The following is a 14,075-nucleotide window of genomic DNA, read 5'->3' as shown; positions in this document are numbered from 1 at the left end:
TTGTTTTTTTTTCTCCCCAAGTGTAGCCCATTCTGGATGCTTTATATTTAATAGTATTTTCTAAAATTTATCCCTCTCTTCTTTTTTTTTTTTTTTTGTGTGTTGTGAATCTTTTTTATCCCTCTCTTCTTTCAGACTATACCAGGCATCTGGAAGAAACTAAGCAATACTTAAGGCACTCTGCCTGGAAATGTCCTTATCTAGACCATCCATGGAATTAGGTATATTTATATTTTCCATATTATCATAGACAACAGAGTTGCTAAACTTCTCACCACTATGTGTCAAGGTCCCAGATTCCAATAATGTTTTTCTTGCTTTCCTTTATGCCCTCGCTAACAGCCTCCAAGAGGGCCACCAGACTTTCACTAACCCTTTCCTTGATGTCCTTCAGCTTTTACTGACTGCCTGTTTGCAAAACTACTCTCAAATGTTAGTTTTTGTTTGTTTGTTTTTTTTATAGCTATACCCACTTCAGGTACCAAAAATTTGTTCCAATTATGAAGGCACATTACAGGTAATTTCATAACTCAGAAGCTTAAAACAGTGATAATATTTATTTTAGTCACAACTCCTATGACTTACACATCATTCACTGTACTCTATTCACATTTGCTGAAAACATACCAGACATGGTGAAATGCCTTGATCCTTCACACTGTGCTTTAATGAAAGAATTTTCAATGATGCCAGTCCTACCTGCCCTGCTTCAAATGCAACCCACTCTTCCTCTCACTCCTGATCTACCTTATCCTGTTCTACTTTTAGGAATTAGCAAGAATGGCTTATCACTGCTTCACCCTGTACTCACTGAAGTGGCTAAAAGTATGAAGAGTGGCCCATTCACACTTCTGGAAATTGAAGCTGAAGCTGGCTGTTAGGTGAGTATTAGATAGAGCTCTAGGCTGGAAAATCCTCCCAGCACCTCTTCATGTAACTTGGGCTTCCTTACAACATGGAGACTGGATGCCAAGGCAGTCAGAGGCTCACCCAGTTCCAAGGTGGAGAAGAAATACAGTTAACCTTTTGATAGGGCTATGGCAAGTTTTTGGAAGAGTATGTAGGATCAGAAGTATTGCTGTGACCATTTTTGGGAAATGCAATTTACTACACCATAATACATCAGAATCTGGATTGGTTGACATTGTTAAGAAAAACCTGGCTATGGTGCTTGATCTTTCAATCATATTTTCTTGTGTGGAGTGATTTTTTCATGGATCATTGCAAAGTCAAATGGAATTCCAAAAGGGGAGCAAGGTGTGCTAAATAAGACAGAAAAAGTTGATTGGAAGGAGTCTTAGTTTGCTAGGGCTTCTGTAACAAAGCACCAAAACTGGGAGGCTTGAAACAGCAGAAATTTATTGTCTCAGTTCTGGAGACTAGAAGTCTGAAAGCTGTTGGGGAGAATCCTTCCTTGCCTCTTCCTAGCTTCTGGTGGTTGCTGGCAATACTCGGGCTTCAATCTTCCCATCTGTCTCTCCTTTCTCTCTTTTTCCTTTCTTATAAGAACACAAGTCATATTGGATTAGGGCCCACCCTAATCCGGTTTGGCCTTATTTTAATTAATAAATATCTTCAAAAACCTTATTTCCAAATAAGGTCACATTTGCAGGACCAGGGGGTAGGACTTGAACATGTCTTTTTGGGGGACACAATTCAACCCATAACAGAAAGGTTCCCCTAATTAGATAGGCAGATTTTAATTTGTCCTTGTCAGAGGAAGTTGGAATGCTTTAAACACATCTGAATCTAGTCTTTATAAATCATGTTTTGAGTCTGTCTATCTTGAAATTAAATCTTGTTGCTAAATTTCAGTTGCAACAGGCAGAGTGAAGAGAAAACATGTAGTTTTTACAATCAAATGAAAAAAAATGATCTTGACCAAGACAATTAGATAGTCTACTGAAATTTTATTTGCTTTTATCGAAAAGGATAGTGGGCTTTGCCAAGTAATGGGAAACACACAACATATGCTGTGGTTAAAACCTAGAGCATTGTGTGGAATTATAAGTTAAGTTTGCAGCATGTTTTGAAAGAATAAAATAACTAGGAACATTCATGTTTGTGGTAAAATGTTCTATAAACAATTATCTAATATGAAAGGAAAAACTGTTTATAAAATGAGTTCTACAATTAGGGTAGTTCTAGAAGCACATGTCTTAATATCATATGTAGCCTAAAGGCTTAGACTCATGGGAAAGAATAAAAAAATAGAAAGATTTCAACTTGGGAGAGAATATGGTGAGCAAGCAAGCGAGGAGAACGTTCTGGTTACTTATTGGTATATAACTATCAAAACATTATTGCCTAAAAATGGCTCCTCCCTCCCTCCCACCTTCCTTCCCTCCCTTTCTTCTTTCCTCTCCCCCCTTCCCTCTCTTTCTTTCTTCCTCTTGATCATGTAGATCAGAATTTGAGAATGGTTCCCCATGGTAATCCAGGGCAGCTCAGACTGAAGCATCTTCGTCCACTTCCAAAAATGTTTTTTTCTCCTTGGCCTTTCTTTTTCTCTCTCCACATGGTGTCTCACTCTCCAGGGCTTCTTCAAGGGACTTACGGATCTCACAGCAAGGTCGTTTCATGATGGTCAGATATTTGATATGTGATTTACTGCTCCTAGAGAATGTTTCAGCATATTTGGGCAGAAACTGTAAGACTTCTTATAATCCAGCTTTAGAAGTCCCAGTTCATCACTTACACCATATTCTATAGGTCAGGTAAGTACTAAGACCAGTCAAGATTCAATGGACATCACAAGTAAAGAGATAGATTCAGTCATTGAAAACCTCCCAACTAAGAAGAGCCCTGGACCAGACAGCTTCACAGGTGAATTCTACAAAACGCTCTGGAAAGAACTAACACCAATCTTGCTAAAACTCTTCCAAAAAATCGAAACAGAAGGAATATTGCCCAACTCATTCTATGATGCCAACATTACCCTACTACCAGAGCCAAAAAAAGACACCACAAGAAAGGAAAACTACAGACCAATCTCTCTAATGAACCTAGACGTGAAAATCCTCAACAAAATACTTGCTAATTGTATTCAACAACACATTAAATGAATTATACACCATGACCAAGTGGGATTCATTCCTGGTATGCCAGGATGGTTCAACATAAGAAAATCAATTAATGTAATACACCATATAAACAGATTGAAGGGGAAAATCACATGATCATATCTATAGATGCAGAAAAAGCATTTGACAAAATACAGCACCCTTTCTTGATAAAAACACTGCAAAAGATCAGAATAGAAGGAAATTTTCTGGACATGATAAAGGGTATACATGAAAAACCCACAGCTAACATCATTTACAATGGTGAAATCCTAAAATCTTTCCCTCTAAGATCAAGAACAAGACAAGGATGCCCACTGTCTCCCCTTCTATTTAACATTGTCTTAGAAGTACTTGCTCGAGCACTGAGGCAAGAACCAGATATAAAAGGCATCCAAATTGGAAAGGAAGAAGTCAAAATTTCATTATTTGCATGACATGATCCTATACATAGAAAACCCTGAGAAGTCTACAAGAAAGCTTCTAGAACTCATAAATGAGTTCAATAAAGCAGCAGGTTATAAGATCAATGCGCAAAAACCAGTAGCATTTCTGTACACCAATAATGAGCAAGATCAGGAGGAAATCAAGAAACAAATTCCATTTACAATAGTAAATAAAAAAAATTAAATACCTAGGAATAGATGTAACTAAAGATGTAAAAAACTTATACACAGAAAACTACACAACACTGTTCAAGGAAATCAAAGAAGACTTAAATAAATGGAAGAATATTCCCTGTTCATGGATAGGAAGATTAAATATTATTAAGATGTCTATCCTACCAAAACTGATCTACACATTTAATGCAATCCCAATAAAAATCAACACAGCATTCTTTAAGGAACTAGAAAAACTAGCTATGAAATTTATTTGGAAAGGAGAGGCAATAGCCAAAGACATATTGAAAAAGAAAAACGAAATTGGAGGGATCACACTACCTGACTTCAAAACATACTACAAAGCTACAGTAGTGAAAACAGCATGGTATTGGCACAAGGATAGACACACTGACCAATGGAACTGAATTGAGAGTTCTGATATAGATCCTCATATATATAGTCATATAATATTCGACAAGGCCACCAAACCCACTCAACTGGAAGAGAATGGCCTCTTCAACAAATGGTGCCTGGAGAACTGGATATCCATATGTAAAAGAAGGATTTCCAACTCACACCTTATGCAAAAATCAACTCAAGATGGATCAAAGACCTAAATATAAGAGCCAAGACCATAAAGACTTTGTTTTTTGTTTTTTTTTTAAAGATTTATTTATTTATTTAATTTCCCCCCCTCCCCTGGTTGTCTGTTCTTGGTGTCTATTTGCTGCGTCTTGTTTCTTTGTCCACTTCTGTTGTCATCAGCGGCACGGGAAGTGTGGGCGGCGCCATTCCTGGGCAGGCTGCTCTTTCTTTTCACGCTGGGCGGCTTTCCTCACAGGCGCACTCCTGGCGCGTGGGGCTCCACCACGCGGGGGACACCCTTGCGTGGCACGGCACTCCTTGCGCGCATCAGCGCTGCGCATGGCCAGCTCCACACGGGTCAAGGAGGCCCGGGGTTTGAACCGCGGACCTCCCATATGGTAGACGGACGCCCTAACCACTGGGCCAAAGTCCGTTTCCCATAAAGACTTTGGAAAGCAATGTAGGGAAGCATCCACAGGACCTTGTAATAGGAAACAGCTTCATGAAATTCACACCCAAAGCATGAGCAGCAAAAGAACAAATAGATAAATGGGACTTCTTCAAAATGAAAGCCTTTTGCACCTCAAAGCAGTTTGTCAAGAAAGTGGAATGAGGGAAACGGACTTTGGCCCAGTGGTTAGGGCGTCCGTCTACCATATGGGAGGTCCGCGGTTCAAACCCCGGGCCTCCTTGACCCGTGTGGAGCTGGCCATGCGCAGCGCTGATGCGCGCAAGGAGTGCCGTGCCACGCAAGGGTGTCCCCCGCGTGGTGGAGCCCCACGCGCCAGGAGTGCGCCTGTGAGGAAAGCCGCCCAGCGTGAAAAGAAAGAGCAGCCTGCCCAGGAATGGCGCCGCCCACACTTCCCGTGCCGCTGACGACAACAGAAGCGGACAAAGAAACAAGACGCAGCAAATAGACACCAAGAACAGACAACCAGGGAAGGGGGGGAAATTAAATAAATAAATAAATCTTTAAAAAAAAAAAAAAAAAAAAGAAAGTGGAAAGAGAGCCTATATAATGGGAGAAAATATTTGGTAACCATATATCTAATAGGAGACTTATATCCTGCATATATAAACAACTCCTATATCTTGAAAGTAAAGAGACAAACAACCCATTTAAAAAATGGGAAGAAGGTCTGAACAGACACTTCTCCAAAGAAGAAATACAACGGCTAAAAAGCACATGAAAAAAAAAAATGCTCAAAATCACTAGCTGTTAGGGAAATGCAAATTAAAACTACAATGAGGGAAGTGGACTTGGCCCAGTGGTTAGGGCGTCCATCTACCACATGGGAGGTCCACGGTTCAAACCTGGGCCTCCTTGACCCATGTGGAGCTAACCCATATGCAGTGCTGATGCGCGCGAGGAGTGCCGTGCCACGCAGGGGTGTCCCACGCGTAGGGGAGCCCCACGTGCAAGGAAGTGCACCCCATAAGGAGAACTGCCCAGTGCGAAAGAAAGTGCAGCCTGCCCAAGAATGGTGCCACACACATGGAGAGCTGACACAACAAGATGATGCAACAAAAAGAAACACAGATTCCTGTGGGGCTGACAACAACAGAAGTGGATGAAGAAGAAGGTGCTTCCAATAGACACAGAGAACAGACACCTGGGGTGGTAGGGAAGGGGAGAGAAATAAATAAATAAATAAATCTTAAAAAAAAAAAACTACAATGAGATACCATCTTACTCCCATAAGATTGGCAGCTATGAAAAAAACAGAAGGCTACAAGTGCTGGAGAGGATGTGGAGGAATGGGAACACTCATCCACTGCTGGTGGGAATGCAGAAGGACACAGCCATTCTGGAGGACAGTTTGGCAGTTTCTCAAAAAACTAGCTGTAGATTTGCCATATGACCCAGCAATTCCACTGCTGGGCATATACCCAGTAGAACTGAAAACAAGGACAAAACTGATATATATGCACACCAATGTTCATAGCAGCACTATTCACTATTGCCAAAAGTTGGAATCAACCCAAATGCCTAACAACAGATGAATGGATAAGTAAAATGTGGTATATACATACAATGGAATACCATTCAGCTATAAGAATGAATACAGTAAAAACACAAGTGATAACATGGATGAATCTTGAGAACTTTATGTTGAGTGAAGCAACCCAGGCATTGAAGGACAAATACTACACGACCTCACTGATCTGAAATAAGAAAACCAAGCTGTCTCAGAGACCTAGAGACTGGATGATAGGCTTAAAGGAATTTGGGGGGTAGAGGAAGGTTGCAAGCTGATACCTACCTGGGTGAAATCTATGATAAGTTGGAGGTAAGTATTTATACAGGGAAGGGATCAAATGGGGGCATAGGGATATCTTTGGGTGGGGCTTTGAGGGCTTGAGGGGGGCCAGGGATGGGAGGATGGGTAAGATGGCCCAAGAAATAAGGGGGAGGTGGGGAGAACATTTGAACATAGGAGATTTCAGGTATGTGGTTGAAAGTATAATGTTGAGAAAACTTTCTTTTGAAAATATAATAAGAAAGGTTACCTGTTTAAGATACTTAGAGGGGAGAATATGACACAGGGCAGGATTCTAGGGAGTGTGTGAGTGCTCATTTTGTCATAGTGGGTTATATCATTGGATGGAGACCCATACAATGAGACTGAAGGTATACCCACATTCTGAGGAGGACTGATCTTCTCAAATAGAGAGAATTATATCTCTTGAAAGAATTGGTGGCTCCTAATGGATTAGGGCAGTCAAGCATGTCAAGTCCTCAACATTGTTGCAAGTATCTCTGAATATGGTCCTTCAAGTAATGAAGATTGATTGTCACTGTGGGCCCTGAGGGGAGGGGAAGAGAGGTATTGAATAGATGGAATCAGTGTAACTGTGGGGAAATGGAAGTGTTCCACAAGATTATGCAAATATGGATATAGGACACGTTCAATTACAGCAAAAATGTATAAAAGCCTATAGGCTAAAATGTAAACCATAATGTAAACCTAAGTGTAACCATGTTTGAAAGCTATTGCCTCAATATCTTTACATCAGTTGGAGCAAATATAATATGAACATGTAAAAAGATCATTGCTGGGGAAGGGACAAAGCGTTTGATGCTGGGTATGTGGGAGTACTGTATATTGTATATATGAATTACTGTGATCTAAAACTTTTGTGAAGACAAACTTAATAATTAGAAAAAAAAAAAGAAAAGAAAAGGATGTAGACACTGAGGAAGAAATGGAAGAAATTGCCTTGCCACCGTACATACAGGGCAACATTTATAGCAGTGAAAAAAGGCAAAACGTCAAAAACAAAACTTTTTCATTTTTAAAATTTTTGATACTCCAATTTATTTTTACTTTAATTTTTCTAATTTAGTATGTATTCTATATCTAACCTTTAAACCCATCACTATATTCCATTTTACTATTAATGGAACCTGCACTATATTAGGTTTCATTTTTGAAGAAGTTTTGGATCACAGAGAGGTGCAACTATGGCAGGGGAGGAATACGGTGTGGGATGTTATTGATAGGGGGCACATGACTGGAAGGGAGTTCTCCAGGGCATGTATACAGTATACATAAAAATGTTTGGATATTTTCATAGTGGTTACAGTTAAAAATGACAACTGAGGGAGTGCAGAGTTCCTAGCCAGGGAAGCTCTATCACATTCCCCAATGGAACAGCAACAATCCCCCAAGTGCAATGACTAAGACCAATAAAGAAGGATGGTCCAACAATGGGCCCTTGATACTAATGACTATGCTTGTGAGCCTGTGTGCCTGAAATAAGAACTAGGCCTAGAGCTGCAGGGTGCCTAAGAGTTACCTCTTGAGAGCCTTCATGTTGCTCAAATGTGGCCAGTCTCAAAGCCAAACTCAATATGTAAAAGCATTACCTTCCCCCCAGCATGGGACATGACTCCCGGGGATGAGCCTCCCTGGCATCGAGGGATTACTACAGCTAATGATGCAAGTAGAAAATGACCTTGAATAGAAGGGTCACTTCAGACCAGCAGAATAAGTCAGCCTACATGTAATATCGGGTGTCAAAATTGCTTTTTGACCTTGAATATAAGGGGGAAATGGAAAGGACAAATGAGTTTATATGGCTATGAGTCTCCAAAAAAGAGTCGGGAGGTCATCAGTGGGGTCGCTTTTACGCACACCTCAGCAGGGCCCCCAGAGACAGCCGAAGTAGATATAAGCCCAGGTATTGGTTCTTCTGAGGGCTACAGAGACCCACAGTTTCTATGGTCATGGCAGATGGAGTTCAGTGCCATGTCAGTTGGCCCTACTTTGGAGTTTGTGTTCCTGAGTGTGATGGAGTTGAACTCAGATGTGATTTTTGTTCACAAGCCTCTCCTGTTACTTTTACTGGGGTTTGGTATATGCTCAGGGAACCTGACTCTCTGGACTGTCCATGTGATATCCAGGCCCTGAGCCTTAACAGACCTGCAACTCCTACCCTCTGGTTTATTGGACTTACTCCAGCCAACTAACAGGGAGGTGAAGAAGGTCAACCACCACACCAGGGAGCCAAGAGTGCCTACAACTGCAAGCAGGAAAATTGCAGCCATCATCCATGTGGAATCTAAGCCCTCTCTCGATATAGAGGTGGAGTGGACATAACCATTCCATGACCCACAGGATGGAGGAATAGAGTATGGATTAGAGTGGACTTAACTGATATTCTATTCTGGATCTATTGTGATTAGTAATGGAAGAAACTATAGCATTGATGTAGACAAAGTGGTCATGGTAGCTGCTGAAGGTGGGGAGAAGGAAGAAGAGATATGATGTGGGGCATTTTCAGGACTTGGAGTTGTCCTGGGTGGTACTGCAGGGACAGTTGCTGGACATTGTATGTCCTGCCATGGCCCACTGGGTGGACTGGGGGAGAGTATAAACTACAATGTAAACCACTATCCATGTGGTGCAGTAGTGCTCCAAAATGTATTCACCAAATGCAATGAATGTGCCACAATAATGAAAGAGGTTGTTGATGTGGGAGGAGTGGGGTGAGGGGGGTGAAGATTATATGGCAACCTCATATTTTTTGAATGTAACATTAAAAATAATAAATAAAGACAAAAAATAAAAAATAAAAAAGATTCAATGGGAGAAGCAGCAAAGAATTTGTGGCTAATTTTAATCTACTATAGTCTATTTTTTGGCCACTAATTATTCATGTTCCTCCCAAATGCACAATACATTCACATATTCCACTGCCCCTAAATCTTATCCTTCGCATCAGCATTGGCTTAAAGCCATAATCTAATAATCTAATCAGGTCCAGATGTGGCTAAGCATCTCAGGTAAAGTTCTATGAGTACAATTCCTTTCAATCCATAGACCTGTGAATAAACAGATGATTTGCAACACCCCTCCCCTTTGCCACCCAATGTAAAATGGTAAAATAAACATAGGATAGCCTCAATAGACACTCTAGTTCAAAAAGGGGGAAATCAGAAGTCACATAAACTGACATTGGTACTTAGAAATTTTAATATTGAACTGGGCACACATTGTTGCCAGTTCCTTAACTAGAGTCCAGTCCTCTTCCCTGAAAATGATTCTCTGTGGCTCTTTGCTCTGCCTCTGGACTCATCCTTCCTTTCTCATAAGCAATGGTCCATGTTTGAAGCTAAGTTGTTTTCTTACTCTGCTTTCTCCCCAAAGAAATTCAAGAGTTCAGTCTTCATTTCATAATTTCTCTGTTACTTTCAGTTCAAGCCAGTATAATTCCTTTTAAAAATTCGTGAATTCACGTGTATCTAATTATAATCTACTCCATTAGTTGAAAGCCACATATGTTTCTTTCCAAGATAGGCCCTTTTTAAAATTAAGGATTAAGAATAGAGAACTTGGGAAGCAGATGTGGCTCAACTGAGGGAGCATTCACCTACCATATGGAGGGCCCAGGGTTCAATACCCAGGGCCTCCTGACCCGTGCAGTAAGCTGGCCCATGTGCGGAGCTGCCGTGTGCAAGGAGTGCCATGCCATGCAGAGGCGCCCCATGTAGGGGTGCCCCCCACACAAGGAGTATGCCCCACAAGGAGAGCCCCACGTGAGAAGAGCACAGCCTGCCCAAGAGTGGCACCACACACACAGAGTGCTGACGCGACAAGATGATGAAACGAGAGATGCAGTTTCCCAGCGCTGCCTGACAAGGCAAGCAGACACAGAAGAACACACAGCGAATGGACACAGAGAGCAGACAACAGGAGGGAAGGGCAGAGAAATAAATAAGTCTTTTAAAAAATAAATAAAAACTAAAAATTGTTTTTTTTTTCCTTTTGTTGCGAAGTTGAAGGATGTCTTTATATGTACTGCTATTAATCCTTTATTGAATATGTAGTTTCCAAATATTTTCTCCCATTGTATAGGCAGTCCTTTTACTTTCATGATAAAGTCCTTTGAGGAACAGAAGTGTTTTTTAAAAATTTTATTTTTTATTTATCTATTTTTTCTTTTATTAGTTATGCCTTGGGTGTAAAGTCAGAGAAGCCATTGCCTAATTGAAAGTCCTGAAGATGCTTCCATTCATTTTATTCTAGGAGTTTGATAGTTCTAGCTCTTATATTTAGGTATTTGGTCCTTTGATCCATTTTTAGTTGATTTTTGAGTTCTCTTTCTTTTTTTTTGCAAATGGAGATCCAATGTTCCAAGCACCATTTGCTGAAGGGACTCTTCTTTACCAACTGAGTAGTCTTTGCCACCTTGTCAAAAGATCAGTTGGCCATAAATGTGAAGGTTGATTTCTGAGATCTTAATTCTACTCCATTGTCTATATGTCTGTTCTTGTGCCAGTACCATGTTGTTTTGATTACTGTAGCTTTGTTATAAGTTTTAAGATCAGGAAGTCCGAGCCTCCAAACTTCATTCTAATTGTGACTCCCTTGTGTGTAATGTGGTGCTTTTCTCTTGCAGCTTTCAGAACTCTCTCCTTCTCCTTTGCATTTAATAATGTAATCAATATAAGATGGGATATATCTTTCTTCATGTTTATCCTGTTAGCTGTTATCTGAGCCTCTTGGATATATATATTTACATCTTTTGCTAAGTTTGGGAAGTTCTTTGTCATTATTTCTTTATACCTTCTGCCTCTTTCTCTTTTTCTTCTTCTTCTGGGAGTTCTATTAGTCCTGTTGGGTGCTTAAAGGGTCCCAACACTGTCTTAGGCTATTTTCACTTTTAATATTTCTTTTTCTTTCTGCTATTTAGCCTGACTCATTTCAAGCATCTTATCTTCAAATTCAATGATTCTTTCTTCTGTCAACTCCATTCTCCTCTTGAAATCCTCTTGGACATTTTTTATTTCAGTTATTGTGGTCTTTAACTCCAGAAGTACTGCTTATCTCCTTTTTAAAATTTCTACCTCTTTACTTAGACTCTCATATTGTTCATTCACCATTTTTCTGATATCCTTTAATTCTTCCTCTGCACTTTCTTTCATCTCCTTGAGCATTTTTTAAAATCATTTTTTAAAAACCTTTGTTCGGTATATCCAACATTCTCATCTTCTTCGTTGGTGTTTCCTGTATTTTTATCTCTTTCATTGGATAGGCCATCATTTTCTCTTTCTTTGTTTTTTGTTTTTTTTTGTAATCTTTTGTTGCACACTGTACTTTTTAATATTTTAAAATGTTAACTCTAGGATTTACTCCCTGGGATGTCCATTCCCTGGTTTTGTAATCAGCTGATGATAAGACAGAGATTTTCTTGAGCTTCAACCCTCCAATCAAGGAGGTCTGTCCAAGGCAAATGCACTGTGCAAGACTCTCCCTGTCTTACTGGGCCTCTGTCTTGTCCTGGGCTTTTGCTTGTTAGTTGTTTTGGAGTTTCCCTATTTACAGGAGTTTATCCCCTCTGTTTCCGAGGGTACAAACCTCCTTCTCCTGGGCATCTGAAGCTGGCAGGTCTTTGTCCCAGACTGTTTGCCTCTATAGTTTTTACACTCCTTTCATTATCTATATTACTTTTACCTGGATGATAAATTCTGGGGGGAGAGTCACCCTAGGGAAATACTTTCCCAAGTCAGTCTCTCCCAGTCAAAACAGAGCCAGGAACCCATGAAGACTCCAAAGTGCCCAGTGGAGGGGGACAGGAAGGGCACCAAAAGTTTCTCCAATGACTCCGCAAAGCTGAACTTTCTTGGTCTTCCAGCAAATGCAGACTTTAAAGTAACTGTCCCTCACATCCTTGAGAAGCACTACATCTTTAAATCTCCATTGTCTCTGACCTTGTCCAGGGAGGTTGAAACAATGGCTGCTGTAGCCTTTGTCAGGTGCAGGTTGAAACAATAGCTGCCCTCAGAGCTGGGACCCAGTAATGCAAATTTGCTAATCAAAAGCCATGATTGGTGACAGGCCATGCCCATCATTGTTCTTGGGGGAGAGGATTTTTATGTGCCTCTGTCACCAGCAGTTAGCCAGGGACCAGACCTTCTAGCAACTTGCCACAAAGAATACGGAATGGGTGCCAGAAGCCCAAGAGCAATTTACTGTTTTTTTTTACTGTAATTTATTAGCCTTTCACTCCCACTCTTCCCTTTATGCTGTAGTGTTCTTCTTGTCTCTGGAGTTTCAAAATAGTTATTTGAGAGAGTTCCTGCATATTTTACAGTTAATGGAAGTTGGTAGAAGAATTGATTTCTGGAACTCCCTACTCTACCATCTTCTCCAGAAGTTTCTCCATAAGGTAATTTTTAAAGATATCAAAATTTATAAATGATCACATTAAAGTTTCTGGATATTCCTAGGCGCTTAGATACTGGGTATTTGCTTAACTAACTGACTAATGAATTTTGTGGGAATTTTGACTTTTCTCGAATTTCAGAGAAATAGTGGGTTTAAATCTTAAACCCCGGGGTGTGGGGTGTGGTGGGAAATATATATATATATATGAGAATGTGGCCAAAAGGAATAGAAATTTCTACAGTTTTGTAAGACTGTCTTAATGGAAAAAATTTCATGGAAAACTCACACTTTGGTCTCTGTTCCCACAGTGTAGTTTGTGTAATTTCTGCAAATATTGGTATAGGAAGAAATAGAATCTAGGGTTCCCCAATAATTAAAACTGTAAAGAAAGAAATATATTCAAAATCCACATATTACATATTCCTGACATAGTTTTGATTTTTAAAAATCTCCTAAAATAAAAAAGTAGTTTTTTTCTCAGGGAGGAAGGGAACTTATTTCTAACTATATCAATGGTCGCCATAAACTTTATTAAAAAAACCTTTTCTAATAGTCTTGTGACATGTCAGACCTTTCTGAAAAACTTATGTGTGTATAATAAACTTCTAAATATGTGAAAGGAGAATAAACTCAAACATGTTCACCAGGCGAATTTTTTTCAAGCTTTCTAAGCTTGCTTGTATAGACAGTTGAATCTTAATCTTACCACAGTCTAGCTTTTGCCATTTTCCCAGCAGCCTGATAACTATTGGCATTAAGGTTTCATTCTCAGGCTTAGAGTAAATAGACATGTTGTTGTCCAGCACACACATAGAGCTGACTGTAATAATGCAATAATGACTTGATCAAATGCATATGTTCTTCATCCTTTGAGCCTGATCTTGGACAAGTATCAGTTATGACAGATTTGGACCCTTATCCAAGTTGGGCAAAACCAGGGCACATATCACTGGCAATTTCCCCCTGTGAATAAGGTATTTCTCATGAAGCAGCTAACTTCTGATTATGAAATAATCATTTATAAAATCAATGTACTTCTGTTTACATATTCATAGGTAACTATGAATGAAATGGCAAACATTTTCAGAAGTTCTTGCTAATTTGGAAGTTGGACAATGATCAGACAGACAAAATAAAAAATGCATGTTAAT

The 14,075-nt window shown here is 39.9% G+C and overlaps 1 long non-coding RNA gene across 5 annotated transcripts in view; it reads left to right on the top strand.

The window, feature by feature from the left end:
• LOC131273428 (uncharacterized) overlaps positions 1–14,075 on the top strand; it is a 206,587-nt gene that overhangs the window by 112,689 nt on the left and 79,823 nt on the right. For 4 of the 5 annotated variants that reach the window (XR_011645821.1, XR_011645823.1, XR_009180635.2 and 1 more), the window contains one exon: positions 769–881. This is a non-coding gene — a long non-coding RNA (uncharacterized lncRNA). Of the gene's footprint in view, positions 1–768; positions 882–12,850; positions 12,926–14,075 lie in introns of all 5 variants that reach the window. The other variant, XR_011645824.1, reaches the window with a different exon arrangement.

The sequence above is a fragment of the Dasypus novemcinctus genome, chromosome 15, assembly GCF_030445035.2.
Source record: "Dasypus novemcinctus isolate mDasNov1 chromosome 15, mDasNov1.1.hap2, whole genome shotgun sequence".
In the NCBI taxonomy this organism is placed as follows: domain Eukaryota; kingdom Metazoa; phylum Chordata; class Mammalia; order Cingulata; family Dasypodidae; genus Dasypus; species Dasypus novemcinctus.
The sequence above is the reverse complement of the archived record's forward strand: the minus strand, read 5'-3'. Positions and strand labels throughout refer to the sequence as shown.